Genomic DNA, 9,305 nt, shown 5'->3' with positions numbered 1-9,305 from the left:
AAGCTAGACGGGACCTTCATACTGAGCAGGCATTCAAAGAAGATTTCCTTCTCTTTTTTGGTAAGAGTGTAGCTGGCATGACCTTGATGTATGCCGTCTTTTCCGTGCATATGTTGCTAGTCCTCCCGTGCCTCCGGTGTATCTTTTGTCTTCCCATACACTCCCAAGAAGCCAAGTAGGGTCACGCAAAGATTCTTCGTCACGTGCATAACTTCGATTGCAGAGCGGACCTCTAGGTCTTTCCAATAGGGTAGGTCCCAAAATATAGATTTCTTCTTCCACATGGGTGCACGTCCGTCGGAAGGAAATATGCCCTAGAGGCAATAATAAAGTTGTTATTTATATTTCCTTATATCATGATAAATGTTTATTATTCATGCTAGAATTGTATTAACCGGAAACTTAGTACATGTGTGAATACATAGACAAACAGAGTATCCCTAGTATGCCTCTACTAGACTAGCTCGTTAATCAAAGATGGTTAAGTTTCCTAGCCATAGACATGTGTTGTCATTTGATGAACGGGATCACATCATTAGAGAATGATGTGATGGACAAGACCCATCGGTTAGCTTAGCACTATGACCGTTTAGTTTATTGCTATCGCTTTCTTCATGACTTATACATGTTCCTATGACTATGAGATTATGCAACTCCCGACTACCGTAGGAACAATTAATGTGCTATCAAACGTCACAACGTAACTTTGTTATTATAAAGATGCTCTACAGGTGTCTCCGATGGTGTTTGTTGAGTTGGCATAGATCGAGATTAGGATTGGTCAATCCAATTGTCGGAGAGGTATCTCTAGGCCCTCTCGGTAATGCACATCACTATAAGCCTTGCAAGAAATGTGACTAATGAGGTAGTTGCGGGATGATGCATTACAGAACGAGTAAAGAGACTTGTCGGTAACGAGATTGAACTAGGTATGATGATACCGACGATCGAATCTCAGGCAAGTAACATACCGATGACAAAGGGAACGACGTATGTTGTTGTGCGGTTTGACCGATAAAGATCTTCGTAGAATATGTAGGAACCAATATGAGCATCCAGGTTCCGCTATTGGCTATTGACCGGAGATGTGTCTCGGTCATGTCTACATAGTTGTCAAACACGTAGGGTCCGCACGCTTAACGTTCGATGACGATTTGTATTATGAGTTTATGTGATTTGATGATCGAAGGTTGTTCGGAGTCCCGGATGAGATCATGGACGTGACGAGGAGTTTAAAAATGGTCAAGACATAAAGATTCATATATTGGAAGTTTACATTCGGACACCGGAATGGTTCGGCTTGTTTCAGATAAGTTTCGGAGTACCAGGGGTTACCGAACCCCCCCCCCCCCCCGGGAAGCTATTGGGCCTCATGGGCCTTAGTGGAGAAGAGAGAGGGCTGGCTAGGAGGTGGAGCGCACCCCCCTTGCCCCAATCCGAATTGGACAAGGGGAGGGGCGGCGCCCCCCTCCTTCCTTCTCTCCTCCTTCTCCTTCCCCCCTTCTCCCACTTGGAATAGGAAAGGGGGGCCGAATCCTACTATGTTTGGAGTCCTAGTAGGACTCCACCCCCCCCCCCATGGCGCGCCTCCTCCCTTGGCCGGCCTCCTCCCCCTTCTTTATATACGGGGGAGGGGGCACCCCATAGACAGACAAGTTGATCTTTAGCCGTGTGCGGTGCCCCCCTCCATAGTTTTCCACCTCGGTCATATTGTCATAGTGCTTAGGCGAAGCCCTGCGTCGATAACTTCATCATCACCGTCACCACGCCGTCGTGCTGATGAAACTCTCCCTCGGCCTCAACTGGATCAAGAGATCGAGGGACGTCACTGAGCTGAATGTGTGCAGATCGCGAAGGTGTCGTGCGTTCGATACTTGGATTGGTTGGATCGCGAAGACATTCGACTATATCAACCGCGTTACTAAACGCTTCTGCTTTTGGTCTACGAGGGTACGTGGACACACTCTCCCCGCTCGTTGCTATGCTTCTCCTAGATAGATCTTGCGTGATCGTAGGCAATTTTTTTGAAATACTACGTTCTCCAACAGTGGCATCCGAGCCAGGTCTATGTGTAGATGTTATATGCACGAGGAGAACACAAAGAGTTGTGGGTGATAATAGTCATACTGCTTACCAGCATGTCATACTTTGATTCGGCGGTATTGTTGGATGAAGCGGCCCAAACCGACATTACATGATCGCGTTCATGAGGCTGGTTCTACCGCCGTGCTTCACACACAGGTGGCTAGTGGGTGTATGTTTCTCCAACTTTAGTTGAATCGAGTGTGACTACGCTCGGTCCTTGTTGAAGGTTAAAACAGCACACTTGACGAAAAATCGTTGTGGTTTTGATGCGTAGGTAAGACGATTCTTGCTAAGCCCGTAGCAGCTATGTAAAACTTGCAACAACAAAGTATAGGACGTCTAACTTGTTTTTGCAGGGCTTGCTGTGATGTGATATGATCAAGACGTGATGATATATAAATTGTTGTATGAGATGATCATGTTTTGTAACAGTTATCGGCAACTGGCAGGAGCCATATGGTTGTCGCTTCATTGTATGAAATGCAATCTCCATGTAATTGATTTACTTTATCACTAAGCAGTAGCGATAGTCGTAGTAGCAATAGTTGGCGAGATGACAACGATGTTTCGATGGAGATCAAGGTGTCAAGCCGGTGACGATGGTGATCATGATGGTGCTTTGGAGATGGAGATCAAAGGCACAAGATGATGATGGACATATCATATCACTTATATTGATTGCATGTGACATTTATCCTTTATGCATCTTATTTTGCTTAGTATGGCGGTAGCATTATAAGATGATCTCTCACTAAATTTCAAGGTACAAGTGTTCTCCCTGAGTATGCACCGTTGCTACAGTTCGTCCTGCCGAGACACCACGTGATGATCGGGTGTGATAAGCTATACGTTCACATACAACGGGTGCAAGCCAGTTTTGCACACTCAGAATACCCGGATTAAACTTGACGAGCCTAGCATATGCAGATATGGCCTCGGAACACTGAGACCGAACGATCGAGCGTGAATCATATAGTAGATATGATCAACATAGTGATGTTCAGCATTGAAAACTACTCCATCTCACGTGATGATCGGACATGGTTTAGTTGATATGGATCACGTGATCACTTAGATGATTAGAGGGATGTCTATCTAAGTGGGCGTTCTTAAGTAATATTATTGATTGAACTTTAATTTATCATGAACTTAGTACCTGATAGTATTTTGCATGTCTATGTTGTTGTAGATAAATGGCATGTGCTACTATTCCGTTGAATTTTAATGTGTTCCCAGAGAAAGCTAAGTTGAAAGATGATGGTAGCAACTTCACGGACTGGGTCCATAACTTGAGGATTATCTCATTGCTGCACAGAAGAATTACGTCCTGGAAGCACCGCTAGGTGCAAGACCTGCTGCAGAAGCAACACCAGACGTTGGGACCGCCTGGCAGAGCAAAGCTGATGACTACTCGATAGTTCAGTGTGCCATGCTTTACGGCTTAGAACCGGGGCTTCAACGATGTTTTGAACATCATGGAGCATATGAGATGTTCCAGGAGTTGAAGTTAATATTTCAAGCAAATGCCCGGATTGAGAGATATGAAGTCTCCAATAAGTTCTACAGCTGCAAAATGGAGGAGAATAGTTTTGTCAGTGAACATATACTCAGAATGTCTGGGTACCACAATCACTTGAATCAACTGGGAGTTAATCTTTCGGTTGATAGTGTCATTGACAGAGTTCTTCAATCACTGCCACCAAGATGCAAAATCTTCGTGATGAACTATAATATGCCAGGGATGGATAAGACAATTCCCGAGCTCTTCGCGATACTAAAGGCTGCGGAGGTAGAAATGAAGAAGGAGCATCAAGTGTTGATGGTTAACAAGACCACTAGTTTCAAGAAGAAGGGTAAAGGCAAGAAGGGTAACTTCAAGAAGAACGGCAAGCAAGTTGTTGCTCAAGTGAAGAAGCCCAAGTCTGGACCTAACCTGAGACTGAGTGCTTCTATTGCAAACGGACTGGTCACTGGAAGCGGAACTGCCCCAAGTATTTCACGGATGAGAAGGATGGCAAAGTGAAAGGTATATTTGATATAAATGTTATTGATGTGTACCTTACTAATGCTCGTAGTAGCGCCTGGGTATTTGATATTGGTTCTGTTGCTCACATTTGCAACTCGAAATAGGGGCTATGGATTAAGCGAAGATTGGTGTCGGGGGTTGGGTGTGACATATACCAATGGATGGCTTATCATGGTGGGAGCGAGTAGAACGTCGCCGGTGCCTGGAAGCGGGATAAGGCGTAGACACGAACGCCGGCGCACTTTACCCAGGTTCGGGGCTCTCCTAGGAGATAACACCCCTAGTCCTGCTCTGCGGGGTCTCCGCATGATCACTAAAGCACTAGTGAGTACAATGGTGCTCCTCGAGCTGTTTGCTAGGGGTGGAAGAAAGCAAGGCTAGCTCTCTCCTTTCTCTATGGGTCGGTCTAGTTCTAACAAGTTGGGAACCCTTTGCATGGGTGCCCTGGGGGGTTTATATAGGCCTACCCCCCAGGGGTACAATAGTAATCCGGCTGGGTGTAGGACCCGGCTGTCAGTCTCTCTGGTGGCCGGCTTCTCCGCCAGCTGCTGGAGCCCGACGTCTGGTGGGCCCCGCCGACTGGTCTGGTACGGAGCCGACAGGCCGCCTCCGCCGCTCGCGGGTCTTGTCGGCCGTTGATCACTGTAGCCGTGATGCTAAGGACGTCGGCTCGGTCAAGGGAGCGTGGCTACAGCCCCGCCGCCCGGCGGGCGATTACTATAGCCACTCCATGTCTCGTCTGGTTAATGGCGAGTGGGCCCCGAGGAAGGGGCGGGCTGACTGCTGGGGACCAACCTCCCTCGGATCCGACTGGTGGGGCTCTAGCCGTCTTCCGAGCTCTCGCTGATCGGTGGGGCCCGTCGTCCTTGGGCCGTACCGACAGGCCGTCGTGGGAGCAGGGCTCCACCTGCCTGTGGTGACGTCAGGGGTGGAGTGGCTATAGTGTCGCGCCGGGCAGAGATCTCCGCCGGTACGGTGCACTCTGGCCATGCCCATCCCTAGATTTGGGAGGGATGGGCTATACTGTAGCCACTCCCTATCTTGTCTTTCTTGATGAGGGCGCGGGCTTCATGGGCGCCACGGGCTGACTGCTAGGGGCCGGCTTCTCTGGAAGCCGCCCACTAGGAGTCGGCTTGTCTGGAACTCAGTCGTTTACGGGCAGCCGGCTATTCCTCCAGCCGTCCCCCAAAAGGCGGCACCTCATCTTGATGCCTTGTGGGGCGCAGTCAGCCCCGTTGTCTTGAAGGGCTCAGGGACTCGGGTTAGCCTACCTGTGGCCCATTACTCCGACAGTAGTCCCCGAAGCTGGTGAGGTGCCGCCGCTGAGCAGCCAAGGAGCCTTAGTAGTTTCTTTCTCTGAGGGCTTGGGGTGGAGATTCGTCCGACTTCTGTCGAGCCGACTGGCGGGAGTCGGCCTCGTCTAGCCTGACTTATCCAAACTTCGAATGCGACGGCGGGAACCAAGTGGCGTGCTTGCTAAGCCTCCACGCTGCCACTCGTTGTGGGCATGTCACGTGGCGTCGGGTGGCCGGGCCAGTCTGCCAGCCCACGCTCGCGATGGGACGCGCCTGCTGGCGGGGCCCACCACTACCAGGCCTTGGCACGCGAGCGGATCCGCTGCGGCCGAGGCGGGCGGTTGAGTTTTTCCACGGAGTTACTGCGCGCAGTAACTCGCGCGATAAACGTGGGGGCGTTGGGTCGTGGGTGCAGTAAATCCCACGATTGCCCCCTCGGCTTCGCAGCCCGTAGGCCTATAAGTAGGGGGAGGAGGGGGAGCGGCGGAGCACGTGCGCCCCTCCGCCCCATTCTTTCCTCCTTCTTCTTTCTCTCGCCGTAGCGCCCCCAAACCACGCTGAGAGCTGCAGCGGTTCGGCTCCGATGAGATCGTCTTCCAACCCCACGCCCCCCATGGCGCGCTTCGGAGCATGGGACGGCTCCGAGGTTCATGACAACCACATCCACTTTCTCCGCCAGACGCGGCGGCTGCCCGGCACGGACTATGTGAAGGTCCGCCTCGTGCCGGAGAGGGAGATCTCGCCGGCACCGAAGGAGGGCCAGCGGGTAGTCTTCCGCTCGCACTTCCTGCGCGGCCTCGGCCTGCCGGCGAGCGGCTTCTTCTGGGCCTTCCTCAAGTTCTATGGTCTTCAGCTGCACCACCTCACCCCGAACACGGTGGTGCTGCTGTCCGCCTTCGTCACTTTGTGCGAAGGCTTCCTCGGCGTCCTCCCCACCATCGAGCTTTGGGGGGAGTTCTTCTACACCAAGCTCGGCACCCTCGTCGCGGGCGTGACGGCTCAATGCGGCGCTTTTATTGCGGTGCAGAGGCCGGCGGCCGAAAACCCGTTTCCTCCCATCACGCTGATCAAGTCGGTGAAGATGTGGCAGCAGTCGTACTTCTACGTGAAGAGAGTCTTCCCGAAGGGCGACTGGGTCAACTTGCCGGCTTACGCAGCCGGCCTGCCAGCTGGGAGGCAGCCCAACTGGTCGTACCGGGCCAAGACACTGTCACCTTCTGGAGCCGCCGCCATCGCGCGGCTCCGAGTGTTGACACAGTCGGAGGGCCTGACCGGGCCCGACTTGCTATCCGCCTTCCTGGCGCGCCGAGTGCTCCCGCTCCAGGGCCGCCCTCATATGGTCTGTCAGATGAGCAGGCATCGGGACCCAAGCCGGCTGTGCACCAAGGAGATGCCTCACGCAGAGGTAGCTCACATGGTGAACTATCTTGCGAACTGCGAGCTCACGGAGGAGTGGCGGTTTGGCAAGGAGCCGTATTCACGCGCGGACCCCCCGCCTATGGTAAGTTATCTTTCTTTTTCTCTATCCTTTTTGTTGCCGAATTTGGCCTATCCAACCTGACCAGTCGGCCTTTGAACAGAGCCCCCTCCTCCGGCCGGCAGCCGGCGCCGCGGGGCCGGAGCGCCAATTCCTCCCCGACCGAGCGGAGAGCGACGTCGATGACCGCGACTTGGGGGCGGCGGCCTTGGAGGACGACGCCGAGGGAGGAGGCGGCGAAGCAGGCGGCTCGAGGCTCGGAGCCGGCCTCGAGGACTGGCCCGACGATGATGCGGGGGAAGTCGCCCCGCGCCAGCAGCCAGGGTCCGGCCAGCCAAGCGCGAGCTCGTCTGCTGCGCCGGATGCCCAAGGTGGGGCGAAAAAGCGCAGGGCCGCGCCGAGCTTGTTCGGCAGTCGGCCGAAGAAGCCCAAGGGCTCGGCCGCGGCGACTAAGCGGGATGAAGCGGCCACGAAGCCCATCCACTTGGGCAAGGTAGTGAAGGAGCCGCAGCTGGTTTCCGCGTAAGTACTGCCTTCATCTCGTACTTTCTCCTTCCTTGCCGATCTTGTCTGAGTTTCTTTGCTTTGTTTCTTGATCTAGGGCTGCGCTTTCCCTTGAGAAGTCGGCCGCCACCACCATCGTGGGGTCGGCGGAGACTTCCACCACCACTCGGCGGATCGATCCGGCAGCCAAACTCCGGGGGGCGACAGAGCGGAACGCACGGGAAGCGCACGAGGAGCAGGAAGCCGCCCGCCTGGAGAAGGTGGAAGCGGAGAAGGCGGAGGCCGCCGCCCTGAAGAAACTAGCGGAGGCCGAGGCAGCCGACGCGGCGAAGAAGCAGGCCGAGGAGGCCGCCCGCCGCCGGTCGGCGGTGTTCGTCATTCCCCTGAACTCTGCGCCGCCACCGCCGGAGTTCATGGCGCAGACTGGGGAAGCCGACGACAAGCACCCAATCATGGAGAGGGACGGCAGCGACGTCGCCATGCCGGACGTGATTGTGCCTCCACCGCCGCCGTCCGGGAGCGTGCAAGGTGAGCAGGCGGCGGACCCACCGGTGCCGCCAACCGGACACGAGGTGGTGACGGGCCTGACTCCTGAGGTCTGCACACCGACGCACCGCCGACTCGCAAAGGCGGCTTCGGCGCCACGCCCGCTAGAGACCGGCACCGCAAGCTCCTCGATCCCGGACACCGAGGCGACCTGCGCAGCGCCCACTGGATGGGTGAGGGGAGGCGGGATGGGCCCTCTGAACAAGGTGATCCTGGATGTTCAAGCCAAACTCCGCGCTGAGGCCAATGCTATCAAGCACTGCAACAAGACGTTCCTGGAATCGCGAGAGGCCATCTGGGGTACGCGTCTTGCTTCGTCGTTTTTAACTCTTGTATTGCTTCGTGGGGGCGCGTCAGCGCACCCACTGGGTGTAGTCCCCGACTTCCGGGTCGGCTGCTGAGCAGGAGGCTCGGAACTTTAATTAGCAGGCTCTGAGCACTGATGTCCTTGCTGCAGGATTATCATAACCTCTGTGCGGCCGCATTCAATTCCAAAGTCCAGGAGTTGGATCAACGTGCTGCCGACTTGTCGGAGAGCCGAAGTAAGTCCTCTTCTTTCTCTGCGGGGGCGCGCTGGCGCACCCGCGGGCTGTAGTCCCCGAGATTCGGGCCGACTGCTGAGCAGTCGGGTCGGATCTCCTCGGCAACTGTTCTTCTTTCTGCTGGTTACTAACGCCTTTCCCTTCATCTTTTCTTCTGCAGAGGCCAACGCCGTCTTGCAGCAGCAGCTGGGCAAAGCCAACACCGTGCTGCGCGCTAAGGAGGAGGAGTGCGGCAAGCTGGCTGAAGAGCGTGACCGGCTAGTCGCGCAACTGGCGGAGCAGGCGGAGCTTCTCAAGAAGGCCCGGAAGGAGGTGGAGGACAAGGAGACCAGCCTCCTTGCTGAGTTCGCGACCGAACGCTCTGCCTGGACCGACAAGGAGGCGATGTTGACTTCTGGCTTTCACGAGATTGAAGACATAGTCGATGGTGAGCTTCCCTTTTTTCCTTCTTTGAGCTGCCGGCTGCTGGTCGAGCCGGCCTCTTGTCTCTAACTTTGGCCCTTTGCTTTCTGTCTTGGCAGACTTCTTCCCTGGTCACTCGGACGCCGCCAATCAGGCCATTGAAGCTGATCGCGAAGGACGGAGGGCGGAAGGCGCACAGATCACTGCCGACGCCCCCCGAACCCTTAGCGAGCAGCTCCTGAGCATCGAGGCCCGTCTTCAGCCGGCTCACCGGATGCTGCGCCGTCTTCAGCATGTCGGCGCCCAGGCGATCGCCGCCTTGTGGCCAGACATGCCGGCACCGCGCACTCCCAGTCGGACTGCCGACTGGCTGGAGGTGGCGGCCGGCCGCCTTGAGGCCTGGAAGGGCTCCTCGGCCCGGGCTGGGG

Source organism: Triticum aestivum, chromosome 6D, assembly GCF_018294505.1.
Source record: "Triticum aestivum cultivar Chinese Spring chromosome 6D, IWGSC CS RefSeq v2.1, whole genome shotgun sequence".
Classification (NCBI taxonomy): Eukaryota; Viridiplantae; Streptophyta; class Magnoliopsida; order Poales; family Poaceae; genus Triticum; species Triticum aestivum.
Note: the sequence above shows the minus strand (reverse complement) of the source record.